Below are 14,595 nucleotides of genomic sequence, written 5' to 3'. Positions count from 1 at the left end.
AGCAGCAGGGCAAATACAGAGATTCACACCAGGACTCAGCCAGACAGTTCTGGCAATAGATGGAGCAGCAAAATAGAATAAATCACTCACAGAAGTTCAAATGTGGTGTTCAAATAAAATAGTCTTTACTGCAACTTAAAGAAAATAATCCAAGCCACAATGCTAAAAATAAAGAAATATAATAGCAATGAAGATGATTGTTAATTTGTCCATGTTAGGTACATAGGAACACCAGAAATGCCATACTGGGTCAGACCAAGGGTCCATCAAGCCCAGTATCCTGTCTCCAACAGTGGCCAGTCCAAGTCACAAGTACCCAAACATTAGATAGTGCTCAAGCTACTATTGCTTATTAACTAATAGCAGTTTATGGATTTTTCCACTAGAAGCTTATCCAAATCTTTTTTTAAACCCACTTATACTAACTGCTGTAACCACATCCTCTGGCAATGAATTCCAGAACTTAACTATGTGCTAAGTGAGAAAGATTTTTCTTCGATTTGTTTTAAATGAGCTACCTGCTAACTTCATGGAGTGCCCCCTGGTCCTTCTGTTATCTGAGAGAGTAAATAACCGATTTACATTAACTTGTTCAAGTCCTTGCATGATTTTGTACACCTCTATCATATCCCCCCGCAGTCGTCTCTTCTCCAAACTGAAAAGCTCTTCTCACTGCTCTTGCACCATTATCTATAGAGAAAAACCGCTCCCCTTGCAATGTGGGGAAACTGGAATGGGTTTCAGCATGAAGTCAGTGAACAAATAGAAGAAAAATCCCCCAAGCACAAAAACTGCAAGACAACTGTGTCCACGTTACAAAACATCCAACTGCAACTGGTCCAACTGGTCAAACTGGAAAAAGTGCATCACAGTATCTCAGTGGGTTTAGCCCTTTGAGTCCTTGTATGACAAAGTATCAAAGCTTCTTAGCCTTACTTCCTCAGATCGCTCAGAGAACCAGAACCTTGCCCTAATCCTCTGGGAGACTGGGGGTTCGCCCTTCCCTTCAAACTGGTCAAGTCAAAATCCCCCAAATCCTTTAATCCAAAAGTTCCATGAATATCAAAATTACCAGTGATAGGCAGAAGGCCCAACCAAAAAGTATTCAGAACTCTCCCTTCTGAGACCCTATGGAAAGTCCCCAAACTCCTTTCTCCTGAGCGGAAGCAGAGCTCCTCAAAAGAGATGAAATCCTGGGGGAGTTTCCAATATGCGGCCTCCTCTATGCTTGAGAGCCTGCAGAAATCTCCGGCTGCTTCAGCCGCGCCCGACCCTCTGAAGTTCTGGGCATGCCCCTAGGCAATATATACCCCAGATGCCATTCCCCCCCCCCCCCAAAAAAAAGGGAGGAATCAAAAATACAAACCCCCCCCTCCTACAGCCACGGAATATTCAAATTACGTTGGTAAACAAAGTTTTTGTTTCCTTCAGGCTTTTTGGTGTTCCAAATAGATTTTTTGATGCTCATCACAGATATTACTTCAAATTTGTACATCACGCAAGGTTTTTGAGAAACGGCCAATTTTGAGTTACAATAATTGTGAAATTTTAAAACAATCTCGCGTACATATATTTTCTTGCTGGATAATAATTTTTATGATTTTTAAAATTCATGTCATATTTTTGACGGCCATAAGCAACGTAACATGTAACAGAGACTAACTTTTTAAAAAATACACCAAGCAACTCTGCCTGATCGTGCCAGAACTTGCTCGGGCAAGCCCCAGCTCGGCTGCAAGATTCCAACTTGTTTCCATGACGATGCAGCCTTATATAAGCAGCAGCAATAAGTAGTCTCCTATGCAACGGATGAAGGACAGCCACTTTGATGGTCTTCTGCAAGGTACAGAACGTGTTGCTTGGACAGCCTTCAAGAATGTCATTTGTAACTTTCTAGGCAACTATAAGGCAGCAGACTATGTTGAAGAGGTTGAAAATCTGCTTCAGGCATACAAATTGATGAAATGCAACATGTCATTGAAGATACATTTTCTTCATTCCCACTTGGACTTCTACCCAGACAACCTTGGCGCTGTGAGTGAGTGGTTAGTGCAGTTAGTGTAGCTGGGTTCAAAAAAGGTTTGGATAAGTTCTTGGAGGAGAAGTCCATTAATGGCTATTAATCAAGTTTACTTAGGGAATAGCCATTGCTATTAATTGCATCAGTAGCATGGGATCTTCTTAGTGTTTGGGTAATTGCCAGGTTCTTGTGGCCTGGTTTGGCGTCTGTTGGATGCTGGGCTTGATGGACCCTTGGTCTGACCCAGCATGGCAATTTCTTATGCTCTTATGAAGATGGTGAAAGGTTTCATCAAGACATTGTCAAAATGGAGAAACAGTATCAAGGCACGTGGAACCCCTCCATGCTGGGTGACTATTGTTGGACTCTCACCCGCGAAGCGTCGGACAGTGATTACAAAGAAAAATCTGCAGCAAAACATTTTTAGTTTTGCTTTCTGGTGCCAACATTGCCATTATAGCTTATGCCGCTATAGACACGTAACAATGCTTAATGTATATTGCACTTTTCTGGCAGACGGTACGTGATGCAGACATAATAAATGCGTATTTGTGTTCAGCTTGTTAAAATCTACTTGTTTCACCGAAGGTTGTGGAGGAAACAAAATGTTCCCAGAAATTTGTTTACCAGTGTTACAAGGGCAGTATTAGCGATGGCTTGGACTCTCCGCCACACGTATTTTGATTTCCGAAGTAGTCTAAATGTCTTTCTACTTTTACGAATTTAAATAAACGGAAGAGCTGCCACTCTTCGTACGAATACAGCATGGAGTGTGGAAGAATGGATCTTCATCACAGCCCCATGCAGGCGTCCTAGTCATAGAGGTAAAGTATGAATACAGCACGGACAGCTGGAAGGCGCATCCTCTTCAGATCGTCATGCAGGCGACACACTGATATATGCTGTAACTGTTTGCTCAAAGGGGTCAGTTCCTGGTGGTCCAAGAGCTCTTTAAAGTGTGGGCGATCAGATGGTGTAAGGGTGACTGAATTTTTCTCTGTGGCAGCTCTTATTTGCTTCGTCTAGACCTGGAGTGACCGCAGGCAGCTCCTAAAGCTGTGCTGCCAACAAGCCTGACTTTTATTTCCAAGACAAACTGTTCGCAAGATGCTGCACATGCACAGATTTTAATGCTCTGTGCTGAGCTTCGCGGGTCACACTTCAGCAGGCCATCCTACAGTTCACAGATTTCACAGATATCTCCTCCTGGTTGTTAACTCGGAGCTTTGGGATCACAGATTTCAATCCAATAGACAAATCATTGCTACATCTTCCTCATGCTTCGGATATGCTACTCGGAGTAAAGCTGGAATATTTTAAAGCATGTGGCTGCTCCCAGCTTACCCAGTCTTCTGACTCCATCTCTATTGAATGTGCCCCGGTTTTTGTTTTCTTTTTTAAGAAGGGTGAATCCTGTCTATTCCAGAGCTACCAGAAAGAAGGAATTTCATATTCTCCTTAGAGCGTTTTTGTGTGTGTGTGTGTGTTGGGAGCATCCCATTTTGCTCACTGTTTCGGTTCCTCACCGAATGGAAATATCTCACAAGTGGGGCTCCGTATTCCTCCTGGGATTCCAGGGCCTCACTGGGAGACTGGTGTCCTCTTTCCAGACATTCCCCTCCTGTGGATCTGCTGTCTTTCAGCTCCAGTTATCGCAGCTGTTCACGCATGCTGTGGCATGGGCCAAACTCCAGCCCCGCTTCCTCCAGAGCCTGCTCACGTCCGTTGGGCACCACCAGTGCGGCTCAGAACAGAGGGGTTCACCTCCCATCCCCAGGTGGACCAGAGGTCACGCGTGGAGAGCGCGAACACAACATGGACCTGCCTGCGACAGAGCCCCGTTCAGAGTTCCCCTTGATACACAGGGTACATTGCACCGATTCTCAAAGGGAGACAACCCGGCTTGGCTGCTGCATGCACTTTTAGCTGCATTTGAGGAGGGCAATTACCTGGGTAAAGATCTATTTATCCATGCGATGGCTTTGCCCTGGCTAAGAGCAATTTTCAAAGCCAGTTAAGGCTTCATTTACTAAACAGACCCTGAAAAATACAGTCACTTTATTACCCCTGCCAATTCCACATGATGGCGACCTCAGGACTGTGGGTCCACCACGCCTTAAGCGGGTCTATCGGCCCCCCCCCCAATTAACACCCCTCCCCCCAAAAAATAGTGTCAAAAACCACCAGGGTCTTCTTATACCCACCCAGCCCTTCCCCCGTTGCCCCTGGAGGCAGCTGAAGTTGTAAAAAAGGTTTTCGTTTTTAAGACTCCCAGGCTCCCCCAACCTCTCCTTTGACAAATTATTTCAGACCTGGAGGCCAGACCCCCCCCCCAGCCTTAGCAAAGTATCCCTGGCAGTCTAGTGGGGGCCCGGAGCACCTCTTAGACTCTGAACCTGGCAGTGGCACCGGCCGGCCAGCAGCTTGTCTTTACCCGAAAAATGGGGGCCACCTGGTCTGGAGCCTGAGGGGCGTCCTGGGCCCTGCTAGACCCCCAGAGCTACTTTGGAAACTCCAGGGGGAGATGGGATGGTGGGCAGGCTGTTCCTGGGGGGGGGGGGGGTATTTTTGTCAAAGGGGAGGGGCTGGAGGGCTGGGGGTGGGGTTTAAAGAAAGCAAACCTTTTCTTACAAGTTTGACCGACTCCAGGGGTGGTGGGGGGAGGGGCACGTGGGACAGAGGGACCCCTGAGGGCTTTTCCATACTTGGAGGGGTGTTAGCTGGGGGTCGATCTGCCCCCTTTAAGGTATAAACCCTGGGAGCAATGGGATGTCCCTTAGCAACCCGATGCTCCTGGTGGAATTTAGCCACAACTTCAAATCAAATAACGGAGCTTGCGATATGTGAGGCAGGCCGTGTTATTTCATTTGCATGTATCAGGATAACAATGTTCCGATTATCATGCATTTGTAAGCTAAGCAGCTCATTAGCATACTGATGGTGACGGGTGAGAATAATGCCAGGTATTTTAAATATCGTACGTTATCACTGCATTAAGCCATTTACCGCATGGTAAACGGTCGAGGGCGGCTTCGTAATCGAAGCCCTTATGTAGGTAAATAGAAATGTACTTCATTACACCGGCTGGCTGAAATGTGTGCTCCCTCAGTCTGCCTGAAATTATGAGCAGTCTTCCACTTTTAGCCACTTTGGAGCAGGTTTTTCTGGGAAGAGGGGTTGGCGGGATCAGAAGGTAGGTAGGTTGGAGTTTCCGCTCTCGACGTGTCATTTTCTATCCAAATTCAAACCTGAGACAACAAAGGGAATCAAAAACTACCTGCACTAAAGTTACCTGCGCAAGTTGAAATCTGCTGCCAAATCTGTGGGTAAAAAGTGCTTTCGGACACTGAAAAAACGTCTCCTTCTAACTCTTCCGCAATACTGAAGAGAACTGCTCCCCAGGGCCGATCCCTGAGGCACTCCACTGATCGCCATTCTCTCCTCAAAGTGACTTCCATTGACAACTGCCCTCTCTTGTCTGTTCCCATAGGTCCAAGGTCAGTCTCTAAAGAAGGGCTCAGATATGCTACGAGGTCGATGCATCATACAACATTAGCGTACGGTGGGATTTCCGGCAGGTTCGTGGAGATGTACAAATAGCCCTTTTACAGGGCCGCACCCTCTGACAGAATCTGGGACCTCTGTATTTTTCTGGGTCGTTTCTCATTTCTCCCCGTCATTCCCAGGTCCTCTCTCGCCACCTCTACAGCCTGGCACGGTGCCACGCTTCGGCTCAGCCTGCTTTTCCCAGCCTTCCGTCAAAGCCAGCTTTGTGTACTTTCACTGGATCTTGCTCTGCATGCAATTTCAATTAGAGTCTAGTTACACGGCTCAGCAGATGGGGAATGTAGCTCTTAGACCAGGTGGAAGAAATCTATTGCCGTGAAAATTGCAGCCACACTATTGAATCAGAACTTCTAAATTAGCGCTCTCCATACCAAACAGTGGAGCTCTCAACCCCAACCTCCTCTGTCTCTCCCAAACCCCTTTAAAATTAAGCCTTCTGTCAAATGCATATTAAGTTTTAAGTCTAGCAGGATTTCTTGCTGTGAAAAATGATGTGCGTTTATAGAGCACGTTTCCACCAAAAAGAAACCTAATGCACCTCTGGGGAACATCCACTCCTCTGGGATGGAAGAGCTAGTGATAAATATGACAATTTCCAAAAGAGGGACAGAACATGAAATATTATTAGCCCCTTACAGTTGGAAGTAATATATACATACAGGGGCAGAGGTCTCCCCACTACACACTGAGATACAGAGTCAGGAAATGCTATTGGCATGACAGTCTGTACACGTGTTACACACAGGGAAGGTCATTTTACAACTTCAGGCTGGGGTAAAGCCTACGTGTAACTTTTACATGCAGGCTTCATTCCACATTTTTAAAGCAAATTTATCCAGGTAAGCTTGCTTGGCAATTGCTCGGGAAACTGCCCCCTACTCCATGCACAAAATAATGCATGCTTTTCAGAAAGCATAACTTGTGCGGATTATTTTTAAGAACATAAGAACATGCCATACTGGGTCAGACCAAGGGTCCATCAAGCCCAGCATCCTGTTTCCAACAGAGGCCAATCCAGGCCATAAGAACCTGGCAAGTACCAAAAAACTAAGTCTATTCCATGTTACCATTGCTAATGGCAGTGGCTATTCTCTAAGTGAACTTAATAGCAGGTAATGGACTTTTCCTCCAAGAACTCATCCAATCCTTTTTTAAACACAGCTATACTAACTGCACTAACCACATCCTCTGGCAACAAATTCCAGAGTTTAATTGTGCGTTGAGTGAAAAAGAACTTTCTCCGATTAGTTTTAAATGTGCCCCATGCTAACTTCATGGAGTGCTCCCTAGTCTTTCTATTATCCGAAAGAGTAAATAACCGATTCACATCCACCCGTTCTAGACCTCTCATGATTTTAAACATCTCTATCATATCTCCCCTCAGCCGTCTCTTCTCCAAGCTGAAAAGTCCTAACCTCTTTAGTCTTTCCTCATAGGGGAGCTGTTCCATCCCCTTATCATTTTGGTAGCCCTTCTCTGTACCTTCTCCATCGCAACTATATCTTTTTTGAGATGCGGCGACCAGAATTGTACACAGTATTCAAGGTGCGGTCTCACCATGGAGCGATACAGAGGCATTATGACATTTTCCGTTTTATTCACCATTCCCTTTCTAATAATTCCCAACATTCTGTTTGCATTTTTGACTGCCGCAGCACACTGAGCCGACGATTTCAATGTGTTATCCACTATGACGCCTAGATCTCTTTCTTGGGTTATAGCACCTAATATGGAACCCAACATTGTGTAATTATAGCATGGGTTATTTTACCCTATATGCATCACCTTGCACTTATCCACATTAAATTTCATCTGCCATTTCGAAGCCCAATTTTCCAGTCTCACAAGGTCTTCCTGCAATTTATCACAATCCGCTTGTGATTTAACTACTCTGAACAATTTTGTATCATCTGCAAATTTGATTGTCTCACTCGTCGTATTTCTTTCCAGATTGCTTATAAATGTATTGAAAAGTAAGGGTCCCAATACAGATCCCTGAGGCACTCCACTGCCCACTCCCTTCCACTGAGAAAATTGCCCATTTAATCCTACTCTCTGTTTCCTGTCTTTTAGCCAGTTTGCAATCCACGAAAGGACATTGCAATACTTTTTAAAAATCACATCGTGTGCACCTAAGTCCCAAGCGAGCCCCAGGCTCTGCTTCCCGGATTGCCTCTCCCCAGGGTGCATAGAGTTATGCACCGGATCGGGTTATGTGTGTACTCTGACACAGGCTAAGGACCAGGCCATTTTCTAGCAGCTACTGGCATGCGCCAAGCCTAGCTGTTTGAAATTCAGCCCAAAGGACGTTATTTTGTAGCTGATCACATTGGTGTAAAGTCTTGGTAGTTTTTCCTCAGGACTTTACCCTAATTATCCGCACTAACTTGTGCAGACATAATCATTGGATGGAGGACATTAAGTAAAACTACAACAGCAGAATATTGCTTTAAAAAGGGAGATTATGAAAGAACGAGGGAATTAGAAAAACTAAAAGGAGGGTTTGCAAGGGTTATAAGTTTTCATGAGGCGTGCACATTGTTAAAAAAATACCATTTTGGAAGCCCAGATAAAATGAATTTATTGCATTAAAAAAGGTCAAAGGAAGATTAAATGACTGCCAGCATTGTTTAATGGTGAGGTGAAGGAGGCAGTTAAAGATAAAAGGGCATCATTCAAAAAAATCGAAAACAGACCCAAATTATGAAAACAGGCAAAAGCATAAGCACTGGCAAGTTAAATGTAAAATAGACAGGCCAAGAGAGACTTTGAGAAAAAGCTTGCCAGTAAGCAAAAACTAATAATAAAATATTTTTCAAGTATATTCAAAGCAATTTACATTGGTCTTTATGGAGAACAATGTTAGAAACATACCCATACCTCAAACATTCTTTAATGGTGAAGATTCTGAGCAACTAAAACAAATATCTGTGACAATGGAGGATGTAATAAATCATATTAAAAAAACTAAAAGGTAAGAAATCACCGGGACCAGATGGCATCTACCCCAGAGTTCTATAAGAACTAAAACATGAAATTGCTAATCTATTACTAATAATCTGTAACCTTTTATTTAAACAGCCACGATTCCTGAAGACTGGAGGGTGCCAATATGATGTCAATTTTTAAAAAGAATTCCAAGGGTGATCCAAGAAAGTATGGGCCAGTGAGCCTGACATCTGTGCTGGGCAAAATGGTAGAAACCATTCGTAAAAACAAAATCATGGGCCATATAGACAGACATGCTTAATGGGGAAGAGTCAATATGGTTTTAGCCAGGGGAATTCTTGTCCTACCAAGCTTTTAGATTATTTTGAAGGTATAAATAAACATAGAGATAAAGATGAGAGGGTTGATATAATGTATTTGGACTTTAAGAAAGAATTTGACAAAGTCCCCCATGAGAGATTCCTCAGGAAATTATATTGTCATGGGATAGGAGGCAACACCGTGAACAGGTTAAAAGGCTGGAAACCGAGGGTAGGTGTTATGTTCAGAGGTCCGCGAGCTAATCCCAGAGCACGCTGCACTCACCTCCCTAGCAAGGCCTGCCATCTGGGTTTTGAACTGGCACTTGCATGGCAGGCCGCCCACTCCAATGCAGCAGTATGCTGCTGACGGGCCTCGCGGCAGGACCCCGCCATCTGCACCCGGCCCCACTCCTCCTAGGAGACGTGCGTGCCTGACGTCGCGTTACTTAAAGGGCCCACAGCAGGAAAAGGCTTGAGGTGATCCCTGATGACATCATCCACTCTGGCCTATATAAGGCCCTTGCTGACACCATTCTAGCGCCTCAGCAAAAGGTCTCCCAATCTTAGTAGTGGTGCGTGTTTCTCCAGCGTCCTGTCTCTTGTTCTAGCATTCCTGCCTTCAGTTCCCATGTCCTCATCTTCGGTTCTTCAGCCCAGTGTCTTTGTCTTCAGTTCTTCAGCAACTCCCTTGTTGCTTTGCCTTCCTGCCCTGCCTATCCATTCTGAGGATGCCTAGTATTGATCTTGGCCTGCCTCTGGATACCCTTGACCTCTGCCTGCCTCTGGTTATGATTGAACTCTGCCTGCCGCGAACCCCTGCCTATCCCTGAATTCACTAGACTGCTTTCTGCCTCTGACTCCTGCCTGCCACTGGACATGCTTGACTTTCGCCTATTCTGACCCAGCCACCTTGATGGATATCTCCGCCAACAGCAGAGGCCCCCACCTAAGATCTGCCAGCTCCGGTACCCAAAGGCTCAACCCAAGGGGAATGTGGGCTGGTAAAGGCGAAGGTCCAGCTGGGCCTCTGTCTTGCTCTGGTCCCCTTGCCAACTGTGGAGACCTGCAGGGTAATTCCCTGCCTCAGCCTAAGGCCATGAATGCAATAGTAGGACTAAGTGGTCAGTTTTCCAAATGGAGAAAGATTGGTACTAGGACCTGTGCTGTTTAACATATTCTTAAATGATCTGGAAAAGTGAATGAGTGAGGTGATCAGATTTTAAGATGACACAAAATTATTCAAATTTGTTAAAACGGCAGTCAATTGCGAGGAACTTCAGAAGGACCTTCTGAGACTAGGAGACTGGGCAACTGAATGACAGATGTAATTTAATGTAGAAACGTGCAAAGTGATGCACATAGGGAAAAAATAATCCCAGCTACCGGTACACGATTCTGAACTGGGAGTCACTACCCAGGGAAAAGGAAGTAGGCGTCCTTGTGGACAGTACGTTGAAATCCTCAGATCCTTGCACAGTGGTGGTCCAAGAAAGCAAACAGAATGTTAGGAATGATCTGTAACTGAATGGAGAATAAAACGGAAAATGTCATATTGCCCCTGTATCGAGCCATGGTGCAACCACTGTTTGAGCACTGTGAGCAGTTCTGGTTACCTCATGTCAAAGTTTATGTTGGCATGATGTTAAAAAAAAACCTTAAATTATTTCCCCAGCGAGCAGATTCGAGCCATCCATCAAGTGAGCTTGTCAGACTCCATGATGCCTTCCTCCTGATGTACTTACAGTCTTGTTTGGTGGGGGCCTTTAATGACAGCTCCATAGATTTTACTGACAGTGAGCTCCATCCACTATAAATTAATAGCAAAGAGAAAAAAAAAATCAATCACAATGACTTGATAGCCAAGCTAAAAAGGAAAAAAAAAGTGATGAAGACAGATAAGTATCAGCAGTAATGGCTGGTAAAGCCCCTTGAAAAATCCACTACTTTGTATTTCCTCACTAGAGCCCCCAATGGGCTGAGCTCGAGACTGCATCCCCATGCCGCCGGCCTGCCCGTGCGGAGCCTGTCACTGATCTGTCAGGGAGGACAGGAGGTAGAAGAACACCGACCTTCTAAGCAGGGTAATGTTTGGTACGGCTTGTACAAGAGGGATGGCCTGCATCGGTTGCCGCACTCGTACATATTCTTATGCAGAATCCCTCACCTTGGTCGCACGAGACTCTCACTAAATACAGGATAAGCAACCCACAAATCAGCCCCGGAGACATGGAGACAAAAATCGAAATGACTTCATGAAGGCTGACTCCACGCACAGAAGTGGATTTCCTCTGTGCCGCGCATGATGCAAAGATATCAGAGAGCTTTGACATGAGGCTCAAAGAGGGCAGATTCAGGAGTAACATTAGGAAATATTTCCTCATTGAAAGGGATAGAATGCCCTTACCAGAATGTGCAAGGCAGGAACCAAAAACTCTAACAGAATTCAATAAAGCCTGGGATAATGACAGAGGATCCTGAGTTGAGAAGAAGAGAAGGGAAAGCTGGAACTCTAGTAGGGTTTATAACACTGGCCCAGGAAGTAACTTGGTGGTCAGACTGGATGGGCTTTTTTTTTTCTGCATTTAGGATCAATCTTCTGTTTGAACTGCTCCAAGTCCTGCTCGAGAGCTGGTGATCTCACAGCTCATTTATTCAAGAGATCAGAAACACAAAGCCGTGAAATTGCGCTGCTCAAAAAACATAAGAGCCGTGCGAGATGGTCGCACATTCCACACCAGAGTGCTGAGATTCCAGAGACGTGATTCATCTTCAAACACACATCATGCTTCAACAATCATTTTAATCGCCGGATGGGGGGCATGGGAGCACACACACACACACACACACACACACATGCAAAACAAACTCACAGCCGAAAACTATTGTTTTTTTCACAGAGAACACGCTCCGTGCTATGAATGATATAATGTAAGTGTTTAAAGCCTGGCACACTCCAAAATAAGGGGATGTGCAAAGACGTCAGGCTTGCACATGCCGACCATATTTTAAAAAGCGCCCGTATATGTTGCGGTCGCGGTCACCAGTCCGGCGACCGAGCCCTTACCTGCCTCCTCGGGCCGTGGCCGGCGGGGCCCGGGTTCGGGGTGCCCGCTCCCACGGGGATCGCGCCGGCTTGGGCCTAGTCGAGTGGTGCCGCGGCGGCATCTCCACGAGGGAGACGCCGCCGACTCTCTAAACGTAGCCCCTCCCCTCCTAGGCGCACGCGCGCAAGGAGCAGGGATTTAAAGGGCATTTCCCGCCAAACCGCGGGTCAGCCCCCAAAGTGACGTCAGACGCCGGGGGGGGGGGGGGGTGTATTTAAACGCGGCGTCTAGTCACAACAAATCGCCTTGCAACGAGGTTCTTGCTGATCCTCGTTGTGCTGTGCTGCTTCAGGTGCTTCCAGCCCGTGCTGCCCATGTTCCTGAGGATTCCTGTCCGTGAAACTTTGCTTGACTTCCTGGTTCCTGACTTCAGCCTTGCTCTTGACTCTTCTGCCTGCCTCAACCCTGGTCAGTCTCCGGTTTCTCTTCAGCGTTTGAGACCTCCTAAGTCCCAGCGGCTCGGACCCCACGGGCTCCTCCCGGGGGGTCGTGAGCTTCCAGGGCGAAGCCATCCCTTCAGCATCCTAGGTCCCGTGGCTTGGACCTCACGGGCTCCTCCCGGGAGGTCACGGGTCTCTAGAGCCAGAGTACCCCATCCATGTTCACCTGACACCGCCTTCCGGCCTTGCTCTTCTCAGCGGAGTACGTACCATCTTCTCCACAAGGACGGTCCAAGAGTCCACTTATCCGTTCGCAACAATATATGCGCATTAATGCTGCAGCAGGCACATTTCAAAACTTTCCAAAAAGGGGGTGGGCCCTGGCCCAGAGATATGCGCATAAATTACTTACGCGCCCTGGCGCTCGCTGAGGTCCCCCTGCCGCGCACCTTTATACTTCTGCTTTGGATGATGTGTAAGTTAGAAAATAATTGGATCGAGACATTTCTGAGGGGTGTAAAGGGTCTGGGGGAACTGGGGAGAGCACAGGCTTTCAAACCAGGTGGGTTCGGAGGACCTAAGCTGTTAACTGGTGGAACTGGCGGAAGAAATGGCAAACTGGGAATGGTGCGGGCATGCGCCCCCCCTTTCAAAATCTCCTGACTTACGCGGTAAAAGCGGCCCACTTAAAATTAGGTGCACATGTGCATGCGGCCAGGCTATTTTATGAATATATGCACGCAAATTGTAAAATAGCTGCGTCGCTGGGCACAGGCCATGTGCAAATTTGTGCCCGTGCACTGGTTTCAAAATTATTGTCCCTATGTTTAGTGGGTACAATTCTGGTCGCTGCATCTCAAAAAAGATATAATTGCGATGGAGAAGGTACAGAGAAGGGCAACCAAAATGATAAGGGGAATGGAACAACTCCCCTATGAAGAAAGACTAAAGAGGTTAGGACTTTTCAGCTTGGAGAAGAGACGGCTGAGGGGGGATATGATAGAGATGTTTAAAATCATGAGAGGTCTAGAAAGGGTAGATGTGACTCGGTTATTTACTCTTTCGGATAATAGAAGGACTAGGGGGCACTCCATGAAGTTAGCATGGGGCACATTTAAAATTCTCTCTGCAAAGAAATACTTCCTTAGATCATTCCTGAGTCTACCCCCTTTCACCCTCACCCCATGACCCCTCGTTCTAGAGCCTCCTTTCCTTTGAAAGAGGTTCACCTCCTGTGCATGGAAACCCTGGAATGTATTTAAATGTCTCAAACACATCTCCCCTACCCTATCTTTTGAAAGACACAAAAGACTTCAGCTAATTGGTTACCCTGTTTGTGGCTGGGTTATCATCACGGCACTGGCAATTGTTGGTTTCAAAGAGAACCTGAAAGACGAGATATTTTCTCTTCTCTTTGGTTTGGAGAACCTATCAGAATCAGGTTTGAAGTTTAAATTAGCGAGCGGTAAACTTTTGTCTCGGATTCTAATTATAGGTAACACATTGCCAATAGCAGGTTTTCAGTTTCATATTTAGGTTCCTTCAGGACTTTGGACTTTTGCGAGCACTTGGAAACTTGGAAACTTGCCTGCTATGCCCTTTTCCTATTTTCCTCATTTTTGAAGGATGATTTTTTTTTACTTTAACAGCTTCTTTCACAGCTCCATTTAGCTAGGCTGGCAGATGTTTGGTCTTCCTTTGACCTTTTTTTAACTTGTGGAATATCTTTTATCTGTGCTTCCATGATGGCATTTTTTTTTTTTTTAATTCATATTTTATTGGTTTTGTACAAAGTATTTTTCACATACTTCACCAGGTAAATAAGGCATGTATCACAGAAACAAATGTAAAGAAATAATTGCCACAAACACATAAATCAATATAATTATACATGCACTTGTATTCGAAGAAAAAACTTGAGACTCCTAGCCTGGAATACAAAGGAGTTCAAAATAATACAAATCTTTCAGGATCGTGATGGCATTTTTAAACAATCTCCATAACTCATGCACTCTTTAAACCCTTGTAACTGCTCCTTTTAGTATCCTTCTAACTAGTTTCCACATCTTATCATATGTTATTGCCATAGATTTATTATTTCCCTCCAGTGATTATATCAAATTTAATTGCAATACAATTATTGTTGCCAAGCAGCTCCACCAAGTCCCATGCACCAAGTCTTGTGTTTCACTGAGAACTAAATCTAAAGCACTTCCCTCTATCATCGATTTCAGGACCAGCTGCCCCATGAATCAGTCATTAATGGCATCTAG

This window comes from Rhinatrema bivittatum, chromosome 5, assembly GCF_901001135.1.
Source record: "Rhinatrema bivittatum chromosome 5, aRhiBiv1.1, whole genome shotgun sequence".
NCBI classification, from domain to species: domain Eukaryota; kingdom Metazoa; phylum Chordata; class Amphibia; order Gymnophiona; family Rhinatrematidae; genus Rhinatrema; species Rhinatrema bivittatum.
Note: the sequence above shows the minus strand (reverse complement) of the source record.